The 24,310-nt window shown below is 35.2% G+C and overlaps 1 protein-coding gene across 2 annotated transcripts in view; it reads right to left on the bottom strand.

Annotated features, from left to right (window-relative positions):
• LOC116176327 overlaps positions 1–12,896 on the bottom strand; it is a 44,121-nt gene extending 31,225 nt beyond the window's left edge. Inside the window, exon 1 of one of the 2 annotated variants that reach the window (XM_031494835.1) lies at positions 12,733–12,896. The gene's annotated coding sequence lies outside the window, so the exon portion shown is untranslated. Of the gene's footprint in view, positions 1–4,332; positions 4,607–12,732 lie in introns of those variants that run through there. The other variant, XM_031494831.1, reaches the window with a different exon arrangement.
• Positions 12,897–24,310: the final 11,414 nt, after the last annotated feature.

Below are 24,310 nucleotides of genomic sequence, written 5' to 3'. Positions count from 1 at the left end.
CCTAAGTACAAATTTTCAAAAACCTACGTATTTTACTTTCCCAGAAACGTTTAACTAAAGCTCCCAAAAAAACACCCTGTATAGTTGTTTGGAATTTTTTTTATTAACTAAAATTTTTATAGGTCAGCTGTCAATTTTACAAAGCAGTAGCATTTAAACATTACACGCTTGCGTTTTGTCCTCGGTTTTGTCTTGATAATCAGTGTTTACTATTAAGTATCAGATAATAGGTATTGACAATGTCAAGAAAATGACACATTACTGGCGAGGAAATATTGAATGGGGCTGAGACAAGTAATGTCATTTTACTGATGAGTTTATTGAATTAAATTTTACCCGAATTCGTTTTTTAATGTAAAATTTCAATTTTCATTCAGGAGTCATTACAGACATTTAGCAATGTGACAGGGGCGGCCGGAAAGGTGACAGGCGGCAGGAAAAGTGGTCTGGTCTGCCGGTCACGGAAACTGAAATTTCCCGACATAAAGTAGGCCTGAAAAGGAATGTTTCATGACGATTTTCGGCAATAGTTATTTACATAAAAGTCAGGGAAATGATACATTAAATTCCGAGTCAGGTAACGACATTTTACTGACGAGTTTTGTATTAAATTTTACCTGAAACCGTCAAGAAAATCTAAATTTCAGAGCTATTTTGACATTAGAAAGTTGATCTTTACCTGACTAGTACTGTAATATTTTTGCTTGACTCCCATTACAGTCCTAGTACATGCAAAATAACAATTAGACCGTTCATTGAATAAGTTATTCCACCAACGATATTTTTAAATATTAATACAGGGTGGTGACTTGCATAACGCATCATAGGGATTTCAATGTAAAATTCATAACATGCGATTATTGGCTCCCCAAATTATTTTAGAGCAAAAATGTATCGAGGTTTTTTGTAGAAAAATTGTTTTTACGTCAATCAATCGCATTACTTTTCAATTTTTTGCATAATAAAGACGGAAAATTGGAAAAATAAAACCCGCACCTTTGCAATAATCTGTGATGCCATGGAATTTTATAATACAAAAACTACGCCAATATCCGTCATGCCATGGAACGTCAGCTATAAATCAAATCAAATTCTATCAAAAAGTATTATATTTAGAACAGCGAATTCAACATAAAGAAATACCAAATTACGAAAAACGGTTTCCTATTATAACAATTTATAATAAATGTTCGAATAAGTCACCATTAACTGCAAGACAGTAACCAAGTCGAACATAAAATCCATTTCGAACTGCTGCTAATTGATAACTGGATATCTTTTTGTTTTAGAAAATTCCATGGCATCACAGATTATTGCAAAGGTGCGGGTTTTATTTTTCCAATTTTCCGTCTTTATTATGCAAAAAATTGAAAAGTAATGCGGTTGATTGACGTAAAAAATTTTTTTCTACAAAAAACAATACATTTTTGCTCTAAAATAATTTGGGGAGCCAATAATCGCATGTTATGAATTTTACATTGAAATCCCTATGATGCGTTACGCAAGTCACCACCCTGTATACCTACACAAAGGATAATGGTTTTTTAATTACTAACAATTAATGGAATATGTGTCGAAGTAATTATTCCTTTAGTTTTGCGCCAGTCATTAAAAAGTTTGTACGCCTTTTCGTACTTCTTTCTTGACTTTGTGGGGAGCGACTGACGCTGCGCGTCCTCGTACTTTTCAACTATTACCCGAAATCGTCTTTTAATACAAAATTTCAATTTTTATATATAACTTTTGATTAATATCAATCTGTCAGTGATGACAGGAGTCATTATAGACATTTGGAAATGTAAAAAATGCGGCCGGTAAAGTGACGGTCCGGCCGGTAAAGTGACAAGCGGCAGGAAACGTAGTTTGCTCTGCCTCTGTCACGGAAACTAAAATTTCCTGACAGAAAGTAGGCATGAAAATGAAGGTTTCAGGACGATTTTGGGTAATAGTTACTTACATAAAAGTCAGGAAAATGACACATAACTGGCGAGGAAATACGAGGCCCGTTTGGGGCCGAGTACTTTTTAATTCCGAGTCAAGTAATGTCATTTTACTGACGAGTTTTGTATTAAATTTTACCCGGAATCGTATTTTAATATAGCATTTCAATTTTCATATCGAACATTTGATTAATGTCAATCTTTCAGTGATGACAGGAGTCATTACAGACATTTAGGAATGTGACAGGTGCGGCTGGAAAAGTGACATGTGCGGCCGGTAAAGCGACAGGAAAAGCAGTCTGGTCTGCCTCTGTCATGGAAACTAAACTTTTCTGACATAAAGTAGGCATGAAAATTAAGATTTCATGACGATTTTGGGTAAAAAATATTACAACATCGTTCCGTTTGGTGGAAAATGTATATAATCAATTTATAATTACATTTCACAGAATCCTACATGTTGTTGGTTAGACTTCGAGGCGCCATGAAAGATTAGTCGTCGCCGATGTGACGTAATCTTCCCGAGAAATATGACACATTTGATTCTACAATGTTCGCGATCGCTCGGGAACAACAACTTAGTTCCTACTTCAATGCTGTTATAAGAAGTGATAAATTGTATTTACTGTTATAAATTAATCCATTTTAAAACTGTTATAAATTTATTGTTAATTATTTATAAATAAATAAAGCACGTAATCAAATTTACGTTACACTATCAATCGTCAAGCTAAGACCACGATAGTTATTCTTACACAGTGACTGAGGCCAATTGTGGAACATTCGCGTTTTTTCGACTTCCGTCGAGTTTCTAGCATACTCTCACTACCGATAGGTTCTCTGCTGTTTTTTTACTCGTAAGGGTCAGCCAATAAGCATAAAATTGTAACTAATATCTACGGGCTATTTATAAATACATATAGTATTTCTCAACGTAGTATCATCACTAGCGTATTTGACTCAAGTAAAACTTGGACGGTCATAGAGTAATAGTCAAGCGAGTCGCATTTGTTATCTATACATACGCCATACAAAGAAGAGACAAGAGCTTTTTCGGTTTCATGACAGATTTATGACATAAGATAAGAATTCAGACTGAGATACAATATTTGTACAAATATTCTTGACCTTAGGAAATTTTGTTACCTAACTCCAATCATGTAAATGTCTTTTATGAATTCAAATAAAAGAAAATTGTAGGAAGCAAATTAACTACTTATCCGCGATTAAAGATAAATATTTAATGCGAGATCTCCGTCACATCAATATAGTTTTTGACGTCAAATATAAATTAGATTTCACTACCGCATTTAACGACCTTTAAATTAAATTAAATTTTAATTTGTAATTTAATATTTTATTAGGATGACTTTAAAAAAGGATGTAAATTTGCTACATTGTAGTTTATTTTGTTCACGCACTCTCTGACGGGGGTACTTCCCTGGAAATAAGCCCATGTTGCCATTTAAATTAGATCAAAGGTGGCATATATGTAATAGTTAAATGGTCAATTGTAGTAGTAAACGTACTGAATTCGGTGCTCACGAAATATGAATTTTTCAACAAATTATCGCCCTTGTCTGTGCAATTATAAGTGAAAATTGAGGGACGCCCTTCTCCTTATGGTGCTAGATCTACAGGGTACAAAAATAATCATGTTCTTTCACCATCCAAACTTAGTGGAAATCACTCTCAAGTGAATCTCGATTTATTGCCTGGACGCAAACGATTCAAAAGATAACCAACGTCCTTTGCATTTTGTATATGCGCAAGGATGAGATGGGAAGATTTTTAGAGGTTGTTAAGTTGTTACTGCTTACATTTAAACTACATTTTGGTTCTTCCACCATACTCTACCGTTATTATACCGTTTTTTTAAATTTGGGATAATTGCTCCATAACTTATTCAGCGACACTTTGAATGCCCATTTCTGCGGTCACTTTCTACAACATTCTTAAAATTAACATGTCATAAAATTATAAAAAATATCGTATAAAATGCTATGATAGCACGCATAATTTTGCTTTTGTTCTTGAGAAAGACTACTCACTCTTCTGATGATTTTGTTTTTGATAGGCCAGATGGAGAAGCAAGTTCGGTTGTTTTATAAGAGATATAACTGTAACTGTATAAAATTTTCTGGTGTTACTTATGACCACTTTGTTATTTAAAAAAAATTATTGTTAGACATTATTTTTGTACTCGTTTTTGTGTGGAATTTACGTACTAAAAAAACTGTAATCAATAATTTTTTATGAATAGAAAATACTATTATTCTCGTCCTTGAAAAATGCTCCTGCTTTCGTGCAGTAACTCAAAACAAAAGTAGTAATATTGATAATTGAACCACTTTATCGTTTACATTAGCATCGCCATAAACAATTAACGTACATTTTATGATTACACTTTTCGAAAATTACCTACTGTCTGTACGAATTATCAGATAATTCCAGTTATATCCAGTTTAAGGCAAATAGTTAAACGCGATGACGTTACTTGGGCTTTTTTTATCTATAGTAGGTATTAAGCCATGTACGGACATGCAACAACGTCGCGAACCGAACCGCGCTGTGCTAGTGTAGACGGTGAAACGAACGCCGTCGCGAACCTGCCGGTTTTTCAACGTGACATCAAAAGAATTGCGCGCGATGAAGCTACGAATGTTTGGATGGGCATAAGCGACCTACTCGTCCTAAGATCGTCCTTTTGTTGCACAATCCTCAGAGTAAGAAATAAAGATAGAGTACGCGTACGCTATAACAACGTGAACGTTTGTTTTGAACCAACATGTCACCGTTGAGAGGTAGAAAGTAAACATTAGTCAGTGGCGTAAGGTTTATTTATTTTTATGGGCAACAAAGTTTATGTTTTGTTTACATGTGCAAACGTAATAACGTATCACTAAATAATTATGACCAAAAGCTGTATGTGTTTGAAAGGTCCCTATTGATCTATGATAAGGTATGGTGATACTTCAAAGTGGAAACTTAGAAGGAAATCTAAACACATTAAAATGCGAAAATTCCCGTATGCACGTCTATGACTTCAAAACACATACGGATGAAAGGTTATGTTAGGTAATTCAATAATTCCACAAATAATACAGCTTTTCCCCATTTCAAAGGGCTCCCATAAATTAATACACCACAATCGAATAAGTCCTCCACTATAAAAACGCCTAAAAATTAAGGAATCACGTTTTAACGAAATAAACAAAATACCTCTCAACGGAAAACAAAGTTACAGCGTTGCCGTTGTGGTGCACTAGTCACCATAACTTTTCTTGTTACGCCGTTTAATTGTAAGTTAAAATTGTTTGGGTTACTGAACTCTTATAAGCATCTAAAAATCCATTTAGATTACTCGAGATGCATATTATTAATATTCCCTTAAAAACTATCTCGTGAAATGTGACAACTTAGCCTCCTGCAATGTTAGTAAACAAACGAGATGATGGCACGCATAGATAAGCATCAAGGCATCTCTATCTTTACTTCTTACTCTGAGGCACAATCCGTTTACGCGACACAGTTCGGTATGTAGTCATGTTCGTTGCATTGTTGTTCGTCAAGTCAAAGAGCCGGTTCGTCGCGCGGATCGACTCGCGACGTTGTTGCATGTATGTACATGGCTTTATAAGAACTTAGTGCGTTTGTTTAGTACCAACATAATAAATAATATAGTTGCAAAATTTTGTTTTTCTTAAAATTTCTAGAAACGTTTCTTAATTATGATAAAGAGGGCTACTCTTTTGTTGTTATCTCTTGTATATATTAAAAAAAGCAGACAGCAATTATGTGCACCACTATCAATACTACCTTTTAAACGTAGTCAATAAAAATGAAGTTTCGACAAAATTGATTAAATATAACAATAATAAAGCTATACAGTGTGTCCCAGATCGCGTGGGATTGCATGGGTAACTTTGTTATTATTAAAGATAGAGAATTGGTTAAATGAGCAATGTTTTGCAGTTTTGGATGCTTATTTAAAATTTCCTTATGGAAATTCAAAATGTCGCATAGGTTCGCCGTAAATTCAAAAAAACTAAAATTGGTCATTTCCTTGAATGTCTTATATCATCGAAAGTATAAGAGATATAAAAAAAAGTTTTATATAAAAGTGACTGTCTTTGATACGCTTAATTTAGAATTGATGTCAAAAAAAAATTTAAGATGGCCACTTTTGAGGAACATTTACCAACTTCCTAAAGTTAAATGGGCGCCATATTGGATTTTTAGATTACTTGATAGATTTTTTAATTCTCTTTTCAACGAGCCATCATAACATAAGATTGAAAATAAGATACCAGTTATATTAACGGTTTTTGTATTTTAATCAAGTAGTCTGTGACGAATAAAAAAAAACAAAACAAAATCTATTCGAGGCAACAAAACAATGAAAACAATTACACCAGATGTTTAAAATACTAGCCATTATTAGTGAAATTCACTTCAAGACAGTTTAGTTTAGGCAACGTGTTGCCATTGATGATTATTATTATTATTGTAGTGGTAGCTACTTCCACTTTACTTTTATTTTTTAATTAAGTACTTACTTTTATAATTTAATGTACTGTACACAATTCGTGAATTGTGACCTGAGCAGCCAGCTTGTTGGTAGGTAGCATAAACCAACCCTTTCTTCAAAACATACGTTGTCGAGAAAAATCCTTTAAGGAAGTTTATTGGAGAATTTGTAAATCATGGTGAGCAGTTAAAGATCCAACGAAGATTACCGGTGCAATTACGCATGACTTCCCATTATGCCATAAAATACATTAATTTACAAAAATATTACTTGATTTCAGCGTAAAACTACAACATGTAGGTTTTCCTGTGACGAGTATAGTGTTCATTATGTCGATTTGAACACTCCGCAGTTAGAAAAATAAGATTCATCTGTCCATATACTCGGACTGGTAAAACTGTTAGTTTCGATATTCTTGCGGATAAACCACCTACTGACCTACAAAATGTGACCTGGGACAATGCATCAATGGTAATACATTGTGTAAAATAAAGCCAAGTGTCTTGCAACGTGTTTAACTAGATAATGGCATGACATTTTTTCGAGGGGATAGTGTGTAGTGATACCACCATTGGTAGGTATGTAAGTATGGATAATAATATAGTCAATAAGTGATAAAAAGTTATAAAAATCAAAATTTTTCTAGGCCTACTTATATAAAATTTTGGAGGGATGCCCAAACCCCCCTCTCTTGAGTGCGTCCCTGATATTTTAAACATCTGATGTAATTATTTTCATTGTTTTGCTGGCTTGAATAGATTTTGTTTTGTTTTTTTTTAATTCATCACAGCCTACTTGATTAAAATATAAAAACCGTTGATATAACTGGTATCTTATTTTCAATCTTATGTTATGATGGCTCGTTGAAAAGAGAATTAAAAAATCTATCAAGTAATCTAAAAATCCCATATAGCGCCTATTTAACTTTAGGAAGTTGGTAAATGTTCCTCAAAAGTGGCCATCTTGAATTTTTTTTTACATCAATTCTAAATTAAGCGTATCAAAGACAGTCACTTTTATATAAAACTTTTTTTTATATCTCTTATACTTTCGATGATATAAGACATTCAAGGAAATGACCAATTTTAGTTTTTTTGAATTTACGTCGAACCTATGCGACATTTTGAATTTCCATAAGGAAATTTTAAATAAGCATCCAAAACTGCAAAACATTGCCCATTTAACCAATTCTCTATCTTTAATAATAACAAAGTTACCCATGCAATCCCACGCGATTTGGGACACATTGTATATCCCAAAATAAATGTTCTGTGCGATATCGAATTAGCGCAAAAAGTTAATTACTTCGGCCTTTAACGCTGTATTACGCTAGGAGCGTTAAATTCCAATTTGCTAGGACAAAAACAATAACTGCATTAAAATAAGAAAGAAAACCAAAGGATAGGCCAGGTGATGGTAATCAGCACATTATGCTATGGGATCGAAGTGTGTACAGTCAAGGAAAATGACAAACGCCCATATATGCCGTGGAAATAGATTTCCTCCATAGAAGTGCCAGAATCTCAAGAATAAAAAGAGAAAAAGATAAACGATATAATCTATTTTATTCTGCTTGCAAAAACAATTTTTATTTGATTTTCACCTCGTAATTCATTGTTTAAATATTTCATAAAGAGTGGAAATTCCTTGCACGTGATTTCTTATAAAAGAAAAGAATTATGTCGTGAAAGTAACGTGCTTCCTAAACTGTGCTTCATTTTCCATTATATTCTTAACCCCTCAATCCACGTAAACAAAATATTAAACGCAAAGCCTTTTCTCTCCCCTAACGTAGTATTGAAATCTATTCGACGAAAATAAATCACTTCCACTTGGTACGTTCGTGGTTACAGTGAAAACAAATTTTAACGCAAATGAATTTTAGTATCTTTCCTCTAAATTATTTCCTCTGCTTGTTGAAAAATAATTTCGAATGATGGTTGACGCAATTTGATTTAGGAATACACCGTGCTTCAGGATTACTTTGATTTAATTATAAGTTCAACTTTGAGTTATTCACAGTAATAAATTACCGGTGCTCTGCGAGGTATAAATGTCAAAAATTTGCCTTGTAACTTAGGGTTTTAACAGTAAACAAAAGCTTGAATTAATTATCTTTAACATTTTTACCGGTAGCCGTTTTATTCGTAAATTTGTTGCACTTCATATAAACAAATTGGATGCACAACTTTGATTGATAAATTGGTTTTTTACGTAACGTGCCGCTGCAAATCTGGCGTAACGGAATGTTTTACATCTTGGACCCCAAACGCTTTCGTAGTAACAATTTATTTAAATGCGACGCCGACTTGTCCCCAGTCTCTTAAACTTTAGAAAATACGCCCAACTATGGCTCCGAATGTATCAATAGCATTCATTTCTTTTCAACAATCAAATTTCTAGAAAAACAGTTTGCCAGTAACCACGTATAATAATGAATTACTTTCCACTTAACGCTTCTGCGTCGAGAAACCCAATCCTCGAGAAAACAGCTCTCTCTACTTTATCCCTACTTCTTAATTTTTAGCGCATTTCCACAAAAATAAAAAAAAATGCGCTATTGTGGCCACTTTGTCCGTCCGTCCGTCCGTCCGTCCGGCTGTCCGTCCGTCCGCTCGTTTTGTGACGCTACTAGTTCTTTATCTTAAGAGCTATTGTTCTACTATTTTCGCTATTTGGTTCGTTATGGTGTCTAGTCTTGCACCAAGGAAGAAATTTTTTCTGCGTTTATTGCTAAAAAGGTTATTGTAAAAAAACCAACAAACCGTTTTTTACATGTTCCATAATTTTACACTTTTGCCGTTTATTAACCATCGGATTTATGGCTCAGTGGTAGAGCATTGGGTTATAAATCCGGAGGTCGGGTGTTCGAACCTGGCTTGAGGTGAATTTTTCATCTGTGGCGGAGATGGAAATTACCTTAGACCAGTTCCGAGCATTCTACCGGCTACTCCGAATTAGGTTTTCCTGCAGTTTTCCTAATTCGTAAGGTAAATACCGGAGTAGTATAGACCAACTTAAGACCTTCTGCAGAGGCACCTCTAAATAGCATTATGCGGGTCACTCTGTAATTAGGCGCATGCCTGTTGAGGGCCCAAAACAAGAGAGCGATAATAAATAAATAAATAAATAAATAAAACCATCCTAGAGATCATTTATAATTTTGTATTGTTGCTGTCGTCTGTCTGTTGGTCTGTCCGTCTGTTCCTTTGCCTGTCTGTCCCTCTATCTGTCCGTGTGAACGATAATTTTGTTTAGAAATCTCCGATCGCTTTTACATCTCCGTTAGTTATGAACTGAATTGCATGAAATTCAATATGAGCATAGCCTTAGCCATATAATACGCTATGCCAAAAGTTGAGTCGAATCGATTCAAAATTCACAGTGCCCTTTTCGCATCTCGACCATTTATAAACCGAATTGCAAACTTTTTTTCTTACAATAGGCACTTGGAATAAAGGAAAATCTAACGCCAGTTTCAAAATTTGGTTTTGCGCATGCGCAGTGCCAACTTTTTTATTTATGGAAGAATTTAAACGAAATTTGATACATAGGCACTTGGGATAAAGGAAAATCAAACGCCAATTTCAAAATTTGGTTTTGCGCATGCGCAGTGCCAACTTTTTATTTATGGAAGAATTTAAACGAAATTTGATACATAGGCACTTCGAATAAAGGAAAATCAAACGCCAATTTCAAAATTTGGTTTTGCGCATGCGCAGTGCCAACTTTTTATTTTGTGGAAGATTAAATGAATGTGAATACATAGGCACTTGGAATAAAGGAAATTCAAACGCCAATTTCAAAATTTGGTTTTGCGCATGCGCAGTGCCAACTTTTTTATTTATGGAAGAATTTAAACGAAATTTGATACATAGGCACTTGAAATAAAGGAAAATCAAACGCCAATTTCAAAATTTGGTTTTGCGCATGCGCAGTGCCAACTTTTTTATTTATGGAAGAATTTAAAACGAAATTTGATACATAGGCACTTGAANACATAGGCACTTGGGATAAAGGAAAATCAAACGCCAATTTCAAAATTTGGTTTTGCGCATGCGCAGTGCCAACTTGTTTATTTATGGAAGAATTTAAACGAAATTTGATACATAAGCACTTCGAATAAAGGAAAATCAAACGCCAATTTCAAAATTTGGTTTTGCGCATGCGCAGTGCCAACTTATTTATTTATGGAAGAATTTAAATGAAATTTGATACATAGGCACTTTGAATAAAGGAAAATCAAACGCCAATTTCAAAATTTGGTTTTGCGCATGCGCAGTGCCAACTTTTTTATTTATGGAAGAATTTAAAAGAAATTTGATACATAAGCACTTGGAATAAATGAAAATCTAACGCCAGTTTCAAAATTTGGTTTTGCGCATGCGCAGTGTCAACTTTTTTATTTATGGAAGAATTTAAACGAAATTTGATACATAAGCACTTCGAATAAAGGAAAATCAAACGCCAATTTCAAAATTTGGTTTTGCGCATGCGCAGTGCCACCTTTTTTATTTATGGAAGAATTTAAACGAAATTTGATACATAGGCACTTGGGATAAAGGAAAATCAAACGCCAATTTCAAAATTTGGTTTTGCGCATGCGCAGTGCCAACTTTTTTATTTATGGAAGAATTTAAACGAAATTTGATACATAGGCACTTGGGATAAAGGAAAATCAAACGCCAATTTCAAAATTTGGTTTTGCGGATGCGCAGTGCCAACTTTTTTATTTATGGAAGAATTTAAACGAAATTTGATACATAGGCACTTGGGATAAAGGAAAATCAAACGCCAATTTCAAAATTTGGTTTTGCGCATGCGCAGTGCCAACTTTTTTATTTATGGAAGAATTTAAACGAAATTTGATACATAAGCACTTGGAATAAAGGAAAATCAAACGCCAATTTCAAAATTTGGTTTTGCGCATGCGCAGTGCCAACTTTTTTATTTATAGAAGAATTTAAACGAAATTTGATACATAGGCACTTGGATAAAGGAAAATCAAACGCCAATTTCAAAATTTGGTTTTGCGCATGCGCAGTGCCAACTTTTTTATTTATGGAAGAATTTAAACGAAATTTGATACATAGGCACTTGGGATAAAGGAAAATCAAACGCCAATTTCAAAATTTGGTTTTGCGCATGCGCAGTGCCAACTTTTTTATTTATGGAAGAATTTAAATGAAATTTGATACATAGGCGCTTGGAATAAAGGAAAATCAAATGCCAGTTTCAAAATTTGTTTTTGCGCATGCACAGTGCCAACTTTTTTATTTATGGAAGAATTTAAATGAAATTTGATACATAGGCACTTGGAATAAAGGAAAATCAAATGCCAGTTTCAAAATTTGGTTTTGCGCATGCACAGTGCCAACTTTTTTATTTATGGAAGAATTTAAATGAAATGTGATACATAGGCACTTGGAATAAAGGAAAATCTAACGCCAGTTTCAAAATTTGGTTTTGCGCATGCGCAGTGTCAACTTTTTTATTTATGGAAGCATTTAAATGAAATTTGATACTTAGGCGCTTGGAACAAAGGAAAATCTAACATTAGTTTTAAAATTTAGGTTTGCGCATGCGCAGTTCCAACTTTCTTATTTCGAAAAGCATTGAAATGAAATTCTTCTCATAAACTGAAATTGAAGTAGCACGTCAACAATGGATTGCCCATGTGCAACGCTATCTTTCATATTTGTGGCCGATTTTAACAGAAGTTGCATCTTACAAATGGGAAATGATTAATGAATGCAAGTGGAAATGCGCTTTATGTAAATCGTTTACGATTACTTTTTAACTTGTTACAAATACGAATACAAAATGGCGTTAATACGTTTCAGCGGCCATCTTTATTCGTTTAACCAATTGACTTTGTACCCTTAAACGAACCACGTGCGTATGAAGCCCATTAGTAAAAGCTATTAATCTCGCGTTATCACTCGTCAGACGGTCGCCAACAACTTTCCCAGGCAATAATCTGGTCACCTCGCATCCGGAACCTATCAAGCGACAATTTTATTAAGAATATATTGACTAAAAACTATTATAAAATAGGTAGCAACATTTTCCTTTATTGGAACCACCCAGAATACAAATATATAAAAAAGCTAGAGAGAGAGCTCTCGTTATACAAGATGGTTTTCCTTGCTGATCAACGTTAATTTAGTTAGTGCGTTTTCTACTAATGTTGCGACCTTGTTAACCAATTTATTGCTTTCTTTCAGAGGATATATAATTCTATTGAGATATGGTACATACCTACTGTGTGTCCCATCTTAAAGGACATGGTGGTTGTACCTATATGTTTTGGCACTTTATTATTACGTATTGGGATTTGATTGAATACTTTCAAAATATTTAGGAATATGCATTTCAATTTTATTATTATAATTTATAAACCTGGTAACTACTGGAATGAAATAATTAATAAATTATAAAGCAGCAGTCAATTCTTAAGCGGCAATATCTGAACTAAATGTTAGTATCAAGCGACGTGTGCGCCGGGAAAACACTTTTCAGGCATCACCGATGGAAATAGACTCGAGAACATCGGTACGGCTTTCCTTGACATTGTTAAATTTAGAACTTGAGGTTTTGTATTAACCCCATTGCGGTTATTGATGTTTCATTTAAGAAAAATCCATCCGACTTAAACGATTTAGATAAACATCTCGCTTTACTTGTTTTATTTAACGAGCATGAATCGTTTGGAAACGGTATGTATCCTTGTACTAATGTCGCCTTAATCTTCGTAATTGCACAAACAAAACCGCAAAAGTATGGAAAATCACGTCACGAGTAAAGACAAAGACTTGTTATACTGGGTTTTATTAAGTAGTTGGGGTCGCTGCGGAAAAACGAGGGATTTTAGATACCTACCCAGAACATCTTCTTAATAATGCCTTTCGTAACTTTGGATCGAGCTTGCTTTTAAAAGTTCCATGGCATCAATATTTATACAATTAGATTTCCAGAGGTGGTTTACATTGATAGAATGTCCTGAAAGATTGAAAAGATTGGGTATTTTCAGTACATTTCGAAAAATAAGTTTTGTCCTTTCATAAATAAGAAAGTTGGCACTGCGCATGCGCAAACCTAAATTTTGAAACTGGCGTTAGATTTTTCCTTTATTCCAATGTATCCAAATGTATCAATGTACTTTTATAAATAAAAAAGTTTGCAATTCGGTTTATAAATGGTCGGGGCAGTGTGAATTTTGAATCGATTCGACTCAACTGTTGGCATTGCGTATTATATGGCTAAAGCTATGCCCATATTGGCTTTCATTCAATTCAGTTCATAACTAACAGAGATGTCAAAGCGATCGGACATTTCTAAACAAAGTTATCGTTCACACGGGCAGATAGATGGACAGACAGGAATTATAAACGATTTCTAGGATCGTTAATAAACGGCAAAAGGGTAAAATTATGGAACATGTAAAAAATGGTTGGTTGGTTTTTTTACCATAACTTTTTTAGCAATAAACGCAGAAAAAATTCCTTCCTTGGGGCAAGCCTCGACACTATAACGAACCAAATAGCGAAAAAAGTAGAACAAAGTGGCCACAATAGCGCATTTTTTTTATTTTTGTGGAAATGCGCAAAAAAAATAGATTGTAGACCGGGGTCAGGTGTTCTGTGACCGATAATCTTTCCTCGCGATAGGTTTATAAAGCAGTGTATGGACGGAGGCGATTTTCTTTTGATCTCGTTTCAAAGTTCGAGATTCTTGCAGTCTCGTAGTTACAAATTGAGACGATTTCATTTACTCAATCTGAATGTATGGTATAAAATCCAATCAATTGTACGATACCTACGGTTATAATAAATACATACATATGTACCTACAGTGCGATTCATTAACTGTGCAACGAATGGGACATTTTTTTAACTAAATAACATACAGGGCATAAAATTCAAAGCCTTATCAATTATACAACACTGTATTATATGTACAGTGTGATCGACTAAGTGTGCCACGAATGAGATTTTCTTAAACCAAAAAACTATACAGGGCGATCGAGAGAAGTGAGATACGTAAAATTTTTGAAATAGAATTTTATATGTGATATCCATCCATCCATCCGATCGCATATGGAAACTTCCGGTTTAACCGAAGATCGATGCAACTTTTGTTTTTCAAAAATGATGTTTCTTTCAGATATTTGAAGAGTAATCAATTTGTTGGACGACAACCGACAACATAAAATATGCATATGGTTGATACACAAACAAATGGAGAAATTTGTGATTTAGTGCGAGAGCACACTGATAATTATGTTACGAATTGCGTAATAATAATAATGATAATAATATTTAGAAAAAATATTAATACTAGCATGCCGTGTGCTGTCAGGATGCGCGGTGTCTGTTGTGTTAAACGAGGAGATCGTATCGCGCAATACTAAATCTTCAAGACCAAACATTGAACAAGTTGCTGTAGGTCTTTTCTGTGTGATTTCATAAGTTTTCTAAATATTGAATCACAAATTTCTCCATTTTTTTTATTTTAACCGTATACATATTTTATGTTATCGTACACCAAATTGCTTGCTCTTTTCAAATATTAAAAAAAAACATTCAAAAAACAAACGTTGCATCGATTTTCCCGTTAAACCGGAAGTTATCCCGGAAGTTTCGAAATGTTATCGGATAAATCGTAATGTCACGTAACATTACATTTGAAAATGTCGCAAGATAAAAGAAATATTGAGGTATCTCGAACGCACTGTGTCTCATACTTAATAGGCCCTTTTTGAAACCATGTAATTGTCCGTGCGCACCTAAATCCCGAATTGACGTCTTGCTCCAAGTAAATCCCTTGAATTTGGGGTCCAATATTCATCCGTTCGTCAGTCCATCCATCTATTCGCACTAGCATTCTCGAAACCTGCTATATAGGTTCATCTTGGTTCAAGTAAACACATCTTTCGATATTCCGTTGTATCGATTTATTAAGGATCCTCAGATCCTTTATAGTTTTGCATTGTCGTCCGTCCGTTCGTCCGTGTGCGCTCTAACTTTTTTAAAAGTGGCCGATTGTGTTGAAATTTGGTGTACGGGACTTTGGACATTAAGGACGGACGCTATAGATTTTCAGGAAGCTGGTTCAACAGGAACAAAAGTTATAGGACTTTGAGTGAATCGGGAACAGGAAAAACTGCGCGCTCAATATAATAGAAATCAACATATTTCATTCGCTAGGTCATGTATCGAGTTCGGGCTAGGTTATTGTCTATGACTTAGATGTGTAATAATTCAATATAACTCTTCTCTGTGGTATAGGTCAAAAGTTTTAGAGAAAACTGTGCCCAAAATTATTTTTTACACATGAATTTGGAGTTTTAAAAGTTCTCAAACGTATTATCTTGATGCTGAAAGAGTACATCACGCGCACATTTGATAACCGCATGTGTGTGATTCAAAGATGTTAAATTATTTTTCTGAGGTCACATGGATTTTGATAGAAATATGTCAAAATCGTTATTTATGCACCAAGATCGTTGGGAAAAAGACCAAGAGCATTATCTCAATGACCAAAACATGAATTTGATCTATTTTTGGCAACCACATGGATTTTGATAAAAACATATTTTTTCCTATCTATTTATTTAGCAATCACGACAATAGGTACATACATGTAATCTATTAGCTAAAGGGTTAACGGCCGCTAGGTGTACTAGCAAATTAATAGCATGATAAGATTAGCATCCATCGATGCAACCTATGTAACTTAATACTAAGTTTTATAAATTGTTTTTGTCAAAAGAAGTTTGAGAACTCGCTACTCCCGCACTAAGTTTATAGGCCACAATTTTTAAAGTCTTTTATTCATCCTTGGTTGCAGTAACTGGTTCCAGTAAGGGGTTTGAGTGGGTTTCTAGGGCTTCATGGTGTTTTGATAGCTCTCTCCTGGATTAGTTCCTGAACCGTTGGTATATGTAGATCTGTATTTAAATTGCATGATTTGTTATATATCACGGAGCATCTACAATTTGCCGTAGTATTTTTGATTGGTTTCTTGAATTAATAGTACATTTGTTTTAGAAGCACAGCTCCATAGCTCATATGTCCAGATAGGTCGGATATGCCTTGTATATTAGAATTTTATTTTCTGTTTTATTTTATTTATATCAAAATCGTTATTTGTGCACCAATATCGTTGGGAAAAAAGGCCAAGAGCATTATGTATGTATGTAAGATTAAAATAAATTGTCGTTAAAGTGATTGTAATACTGAGGATCCTTCGATATCTCGTTGTATCGGTTTATTTCAGAAATCAATACCTAGAAAACTGAAGGATTAGTTGAATTTCCCACGTATACTTTTTTCATCCATCTGAGGGGTTACGTTAAAGATAACGGCACGGAGATAAGACCAATTCTGACGAAAATGCACGGACAATTGAGTGTTTTTCCAATCTGGATTGAAATGCATTAAAAAGTGTATCATGAGTGTATCTCAAAAGTTAGGACAGAATCAAGAATCAACTTCGTTACAAGTGATGCTAACAGTGACAGCCAGATTAGTGTTGATTCACAACCAACCTTTACAATAAGCGCTGAAAACAGTTCTAAACAAATTAATTATAAATAATTAAGCAATAATTATATAATCACATAATGAATAAATAACAACTTTTTATCTGAAAATCGGTTCTCTCAAAATTTGCAGTAACGGTAGTTGTGAAACGTAAATGATAAATACGTGAAAGCGGACTTTCAAGTTTTCCGTATAGAACGTTCTACAAAGGACAAACCGTAACAGTTGCAAGGACGTCGCCGTGCCGCGGCCAAAGGATAGACGCGTCGAACGAGGTAAGGCAAGAACCGAAAAAAATGCAAAAAACAGATTTTTGAAACTGGAGCTTCCGAATCCGTAGTCGTAGTAGGATGGGCATTTCTCGAATTATTTTCGGTCCGGCACGATCCTCTCGAGAAGCAGGAGGAACTGTGCCAGAAAAGTAGCAAATGTGACAATCCATAGTGGACGATGGAGGAGAAATAGACAAAAACGTTACGCACTATTCGCCAAGCGGAAGGCGTTTCGATTAATTGAACTCTCCGGGGAGTAAACGGTTTTTTCAGTGGGTGAAATAGGAAATGAATGCGGCGTGGTAACTGCCAAACTGGTAAGATCGGGTGTCGGGAGTGAACCGAGCTGAGGCTCGACGCGTGACGACTGAGGACTTGATGGGGACAAGAAAGCACGCGATACATTTTGGAGGCACCTTTTCAAGGGTATATCGAACAAATTAAGGATAAATTTTTTTAACTTTTTTAATCTCAAGCAGAGCTGGGGAGGATTCGAATCACTTAGGAATCGAATCCTGGATTCGAATCATTTTCGGTGATTCGGAAGTGTGATCCGAATACTTTAAAATAAAAGGATCCCTGATCCGGATTCGTTGCATTTATCAGAAATGATCGTATTCGAATCCTCAGCGTATGCATTCGAATCACCGAGAATTTTGAAATATTAGTTTTGTCTAAGGCAAACAAAAAATAAATATTTTTTTGTTATTTTGTTTTTAGTTTAGCATAATGCTTATTTGGGTAGGTATCTATTTTAAAGTTAAATAAACTTCATATTCATTATTCTTGTTTTTACTTAATATTTTCGGACTTTACTTTATAATACTTAATAATTATAGTACGTACAGAGTTACAGACTTACAGAGTATAAAAACAGAACACTTCGGAAATTGAGAACCTAGAGAAAGTCCCCAGTGATGATTTTTATAACTACCCGTCTTAGTTTTGTAGGATTCTAAGAGAGGTAAACCCCAAATACTCTTTAAAATTTTGTGGTTTTATTTTTTTGTTAATCTGTGATCCGTGATGCGAAAAATGATTCGAATATTAGGATTCAAATAATGTCGCAAGCGGTAAAGGACCCGAATCAAAATATCCGTGACTCAAATCCATTATTGATGATTCGGATTCGTGATTCGAATTATTTTTTGGGGGATTCGTCCCAGCTCTGATCTCAAGGGCATTGTGCGGCCATGTGAGTCATCGTTCGTTCGTTTATACGTTTTTACATGAAAACGGTTACTAAGACGGCAAGGCAACCAGGTAGCGAGGATGGGCAAAACATTTTTACCACCTACTAATAGGTTAAAAAATTTGTTAAAAACGGGCGTTTTGAAAACCACTGATTAAAGGGAAAACGCCGAGACACGTCAAAAGATTTGTCAACAACTTTTTAACCAAAAACTTACGGGTAGTCTGTAAACCATTTTGGAAGTAAAATCTGAATCAATAAATTAATTTTCACTATCCCAAGATTGTCACTGGCTGACTGGCATCACCTAGCGCACTATTCGTACCGGTCGTTATCTACCATTTCGGGTATTAGGTAGCGATTCTATAAATACCTACTGCTTAAGTACATTAAATTAGTTATCGGTAAATAATGTTATCAAAACCAAGTATGTAAAACAGTAGAGATAGGTACTAATCGCAATAAATTGAGATAATTACTGTATTTGATGAGTACACACCTCTCATTAGAATCGTCTCATTAGCAATTACGGGCTTGTTTCTTCAACCACGTCATCAAATGGTTTATCTATTCTGTTTCACATTGATTCTTTCCATAGGAGAGGGTATTTTCGACTTTATTTGTAATAAATTACAACAGCGTTGATTTTAACTACCTCTATCGATTTGTCGAGTCACACAAATGAACGATTAAGAACAAGCGTATAGGCAGGTTCGGTTTGGGATTATTCGTGGTCGCATTTCTCAATGCTGAGGGACGAACTCATCTTGCACCCGTCGGAGAAGCGGAAAAATATACGTATTGCCCTGATTCACAAGAGCTGGATTTTCTGCTCTCGCTATCCTGTTCACTTTCCGGTTAAGTTAGTGCAGCAAAATGCTCATTTAGCTACGAATTTCGTTGGGAAAAATTACGAAACACTTTTTTTTGGTGGATGTGTAATTTACTGGCTAATTCCCACCAATATTTTCTTAAATCTATTTACTATTTTTTGGGTGGGTGTGTAATTTTACTGGCTATTGCCACCTATTTATTAAAATGGAGCGACAGCGGATTTTCATATATACCTCCCTATATCTACACATTTTTTAGGTCCGTGAAGTTGCTCCTGGAAGTTGAACCAATTGTGTCAATTTACAATGTACCTGTTAGTTTTTAGTTGGTTTTCATTAGTTCTGGCAAGAATGACGTTAGTTTCTCTTTGGTACTAATGTTATCCCAAAATCAAAATTGTCCGGGCGTGCTTCACTTTTCCGCGACATGTGCTAGAATTGTTAGTTCAGAGGTAATTTTGGATAAAGATTCGTTAGTTTCTGTAAGTTTTGATTAAACCGTCGTTTGTTTTTCCTTATTTCTTGTAAAAAAAAATTTTTAATTTGTCCGGGAATACTTCACACTTCACTGGCAATTAGTTGAATTGTTAGTTTAAACACCATTTTCGATTGAATGGTGTTAGTTTCTATAAGTTTTCATAAAGTCGTCGTTTGTTTTCCATTAAATAATTGATTAATCGACCAATTTATTAAAGCGTTGTTGATATATCCGTCCATCAAAAGTCATTTGCAATTACAGCTTGCTACGTAAGACATGGCACTCATTTACAAGATATTGTTTACACTTAGCTAATTGTTGAGTGTATGAGTAATGAGTTGATCTACAGTATCCAATAAAAATGTATAATTATCGTAAGCTTTTTTTTGACGTCATATGTAGAACCTCTCGCCCCTAACCAACACATAGATTTCGACACGTTTTGTACAAACGCTCATTATTTTGTCACCAAGGAAAATTGAGTATATCTCCATTTCTAGATGGTTGATAGATGGATGTACGGGCATCATAATTACAAATTGAAACTCAGGGTAGAGCCTTCGCTACCTAATATAGAGGCAAATAATCCACAATAAACATAATGAGTGAGTTTACACAACGTCAAACAATGTAAACTAGCAAAACACGCAATATGAGGCTAGGATGGATGCTCTTCTTACCGATACTTGCCTAATTGCTCGCCAACTATAGGTCTTCCGTTGGGCAAATCGTTGAAGACTTCCCATTGTCCGTTTTTTGGTACGTCTTGTGAATGCTACGTAATGACTTGGTAGGTAGGCAACGATTCCGGAAAGAATGTAATTTTTCCCAAGAATTAACATCTCCTCGGGAATATCGGTAAGCGTATATTCTATGTCACTTTCTGCCTCTAGCTCTGGTACCGTTAGGTGATCGACAACTATGAAAAGATGATTTCCTAGCTCACATGAAACAGTTGATTGACTTTCGCATGACAATATGACAATATCGATTTTTGCAGTGCAACAAAACCTTCTTTTAAGAGAATATTCATATTGCTTTCCAAAACTACCATTTCTTCTCTGGTATCATGTATTTTACGTTCGGGTCTAGTACATCTTGTTTCCATTGTTACACTAGGACATCCTTGGGGCAATTTCCGAAGTAGAGCGACATTTCCCCAACTACCATTGAAATCACTTTCTACTGTTGCAGCTGATGCGGTTAAATGTGGAGAATTAAAAGATTTGACAAGAACAGTAGTCCATAGGGGTATGCGATATGCTAATAAAGTCGGTCCGCAAGTATCGGAAAATAGTATGGATTTGGACGTCCATTGCCGGCATTATAGCTCAGTGGTATAGAGCGTTGGGGTATAAATCCTGAGGTCGGGTGTTCGAACCTGGTTTGAGGTGAATTTTTCATCTGTGGCAGAGATGGGAATTTCCTTAGATCAGTTTAGTTAGAGCATTCTGCCGGGTACTCCGATTTAGTTTTTCCTGCAGTTTTCCTAATTCGTAAGGTAAATACCGGAGTAATATAGAACAACTTAAGACCTTCTGCAGGGGCACCTCTAAAAAGCATTATGCGGGTCACCATCCATTTCACATAAATTCTGTATAGTTGCATTATCTTCATTATCGGAGGGCGAGACTAGTAATTCGCCTTTAATTTTCTTAGACAAGAATCGAAGACTTTGTTCCATGGAGCATGGCGATAAAGTAACTACTAAAGTATAAGAGAACACTTTCTTAAAGGTTTCTAATGGCGTACTTTGTACAAGTAAGCTTAAACAGCGCAGGAAAAAATCGTGAACTATTTTTTTGAATTCGTCTCATTATATACTCCACATTCTAATTTCTAACTGCATGTATGAAGTGCGCAACATCTAGTCTTATAAAGCATGGGGGTAAAGGTAAGCGGCCATCACGTAAGTGACAAAAGCGTTTGTCCAAATAGTCGCGTAGATCCTGACATTGCGCAAAGGATTTTACAACCGCGGCTTTTAAAGCAGAAGAATCGTCAACGATGACTTCTGAAGATAGCGGTGCTCCTGCTCTCTGCCATTCGTTTAACCAATTGAATATGCAATTAGAGTCCTGTTTTTCTATAAGCACCACCGGTAATGTAATTCTACAGGGAAGAACCTCTTCGTACAAAAATATGTCTGATGATCCATTTACTCTGGGTATTTTGGAGACTAAACCCCTGTTGCATCTATGCAAAGGATAGCATAATTTCGTTGGGAGAATGATCTATATAAATATAGTTGTGATGGTGTAAAATAATGAATTACAACCTTGTCCAGTACAACATCGTGAATGGATCCCGCGTAAGGCTGTGTATGCTTCATTGTTCTCCCTTAGAAATGTTTAAATTGTTATTGTTAAATTGTTGTTTGGCATTTCTAAGACGTCCAAATTCCTTACCATAGGGGGTTCAACATCGCCTTGTTCCATAATGTAGGTACATCTGACTGCTTCTTTCGGTACCCACTACCTTGAAACTTCAGCTGCCATTTGGGACCGCTCTACTCCAACTAAAGGTCTCTTCAGAGAATGCAAAATGTTTCTTGAATCATTTGATCTCCATTCCAATTTTACACTCTCTCCCTCTACTGGTCTAGCCAGTATCCTACCAGTAGCATCAGCACCACATTGTCGACAGTAGGCACTTATTCGGATGTATTCTTTACAAAATAGTCCATTTGGTGATACTCTACTTCTTCGTAAAGTATAAGGGCATGGTATTTTATGTCGGGTCCACAAATTGTGCATAATTTCTCGTTCCCATTTGCGAAAAGGAACCGTCAGAACAGTTTCTTCTTATGCTGATTCTATCTTTCTATAACGGTTGGTACCGGCCTTATATTTTGCCAACTTTGGGGACTAAGTATCAAAGTAAAAGTCTGCTTGTGGGTTGAATTTTGTGAAATGGATGGTGACTTATGTGAAGAAGGTGGTAGTATACGCCAATGGGTTACAGAAATACAAAACAAATACGAGAAGAAAGCGGAAAATCATGGACGTCCAAATCCATATCTACTATTTTCCGAAACTTGCGGACCGACTTTATTAGCATATCGCATACCCCTATGGACTACTGTTCTTGTCAAATCTTTTAATTCTCCACATTTAACCGCATCAGCTGCAACAGTAGAAAGTGATTTCAATGGTAGTTGGGGAAATGTCGCTACTCTACTTCGGAAATTGCCCCAAGGATGTCCTAGTGTAACAATGGAAACAAGATGTACTAGACCCGAATGTAAAATACATGATACCAGAGAAGAAATGGTAGTTTTGGAAAGCAATATGAATATTCTCTTAAAAGAAGGTTTTGTTGCACTGCAAAAATCGATATTGTCATATTGTCATGCGAAAGTCAATCAACTGTTTCATGTGAGCTAGGAAATCATCTTTTCATAGTTGTCGATCACCTAACGGTACCAGAGCTAGAGGCAGGAAGTGACATAGAATATACGCTTTCCGATATTCCCGAGGAGATGTTAATTCTTGGGAAAAATTACATTCTTTCCGGAATCGTTGCCTACCTACCAGGTCATTACGTAGCATTCACAAGACGTACCAAAAAACGGACAATGGGAAGTCTTCAACGATTTGCCCAACGGAAGACCTATAGTTGGCGAGCAATTAGGCAAGTATCGGTAAGAAGAGCATCCATCCTAGCCTCATATTGCGTGTTTTGCTAGTTTACATTGTTTATATGTTTATTGTGGATTATTTGCCTCTATTAGGTAGCGAAGGCTCTACCCTGAGTTTCAATTTGTAATTATGACGCCCGTACATCCATCTATCAACCATCTAGAAATGGAGATATACTCAATTTTCCTTGGTGACAAAATAATAAGCGTTTGTACAAACCGTGTCGAAATCTATGTGTTGGTTAGGGACGAGAGGTTCTACATATTATGACATCCAGAAAAAGCTTAAGATAATTATACATTTTTATTGGATACTGTAGATCAACTCATTACTCACACACTCAACAATTAACTAAGTGTAAACAATATCTTGTAAATGAGTGCCATGTCTTACGTAGCAAGCTGTAATTGCAAATGACTTTTGACGGATATATCAACAACGCTTTAATAAATTGGTCGATTAATCAATTATTTAAGGGAAAACAAACGACGATTTTATGAAAACTTATAGAAACTAACACCATTCAATCGAAAATGGTGTTTAAACTAACAATTCAACTAATTGCCAGTGAAGTGTGAAGTATTCCCGGACAAATTAAAAATTTTTTTTTACAAGAAATAAGGAAAAACAAACGACGGTTTAATCAAAACTTACAGAAACTAACGAATCTTTATCCAAAATTACCTCTGAACTAACAATTCTAGCACATGTCGCGGAAAAGTGAAGCACGCCCGGACAATTTTGATTTTGGGATAACATTAGTACCAAAGAGAAACTAACGTCATTCTTGCCAGAACTAATGAAAACCAACTAAAAACTAACAGGTACATTGTAAATTGACACAATTGGTTCAACTTCCAGGAGCAACTTCACGGA

The sequence above is a fragment of the Photinus pyralis genome, unplaced genomic scaffold (assembly GCF_008802855.1).
Source record: "Photinus pyralis isolate 1611_PpyrPB1 unplaced genomic scaffold, Ppyr1.3 Ppyr1.4_LG7, whole genome shotgun sequence".
Lineage (NCBI taxonomy): Eukaryota > Metazoa > Arthropoda > Insecta > Coleoptera > Lampyridae > Photinus > Photinus pyralis.
The sequence above is the reverse complement of the archived record's forward strand: the minus strand, read 5'-3'. Positions and strand labels throughout refer to the sequence as shown.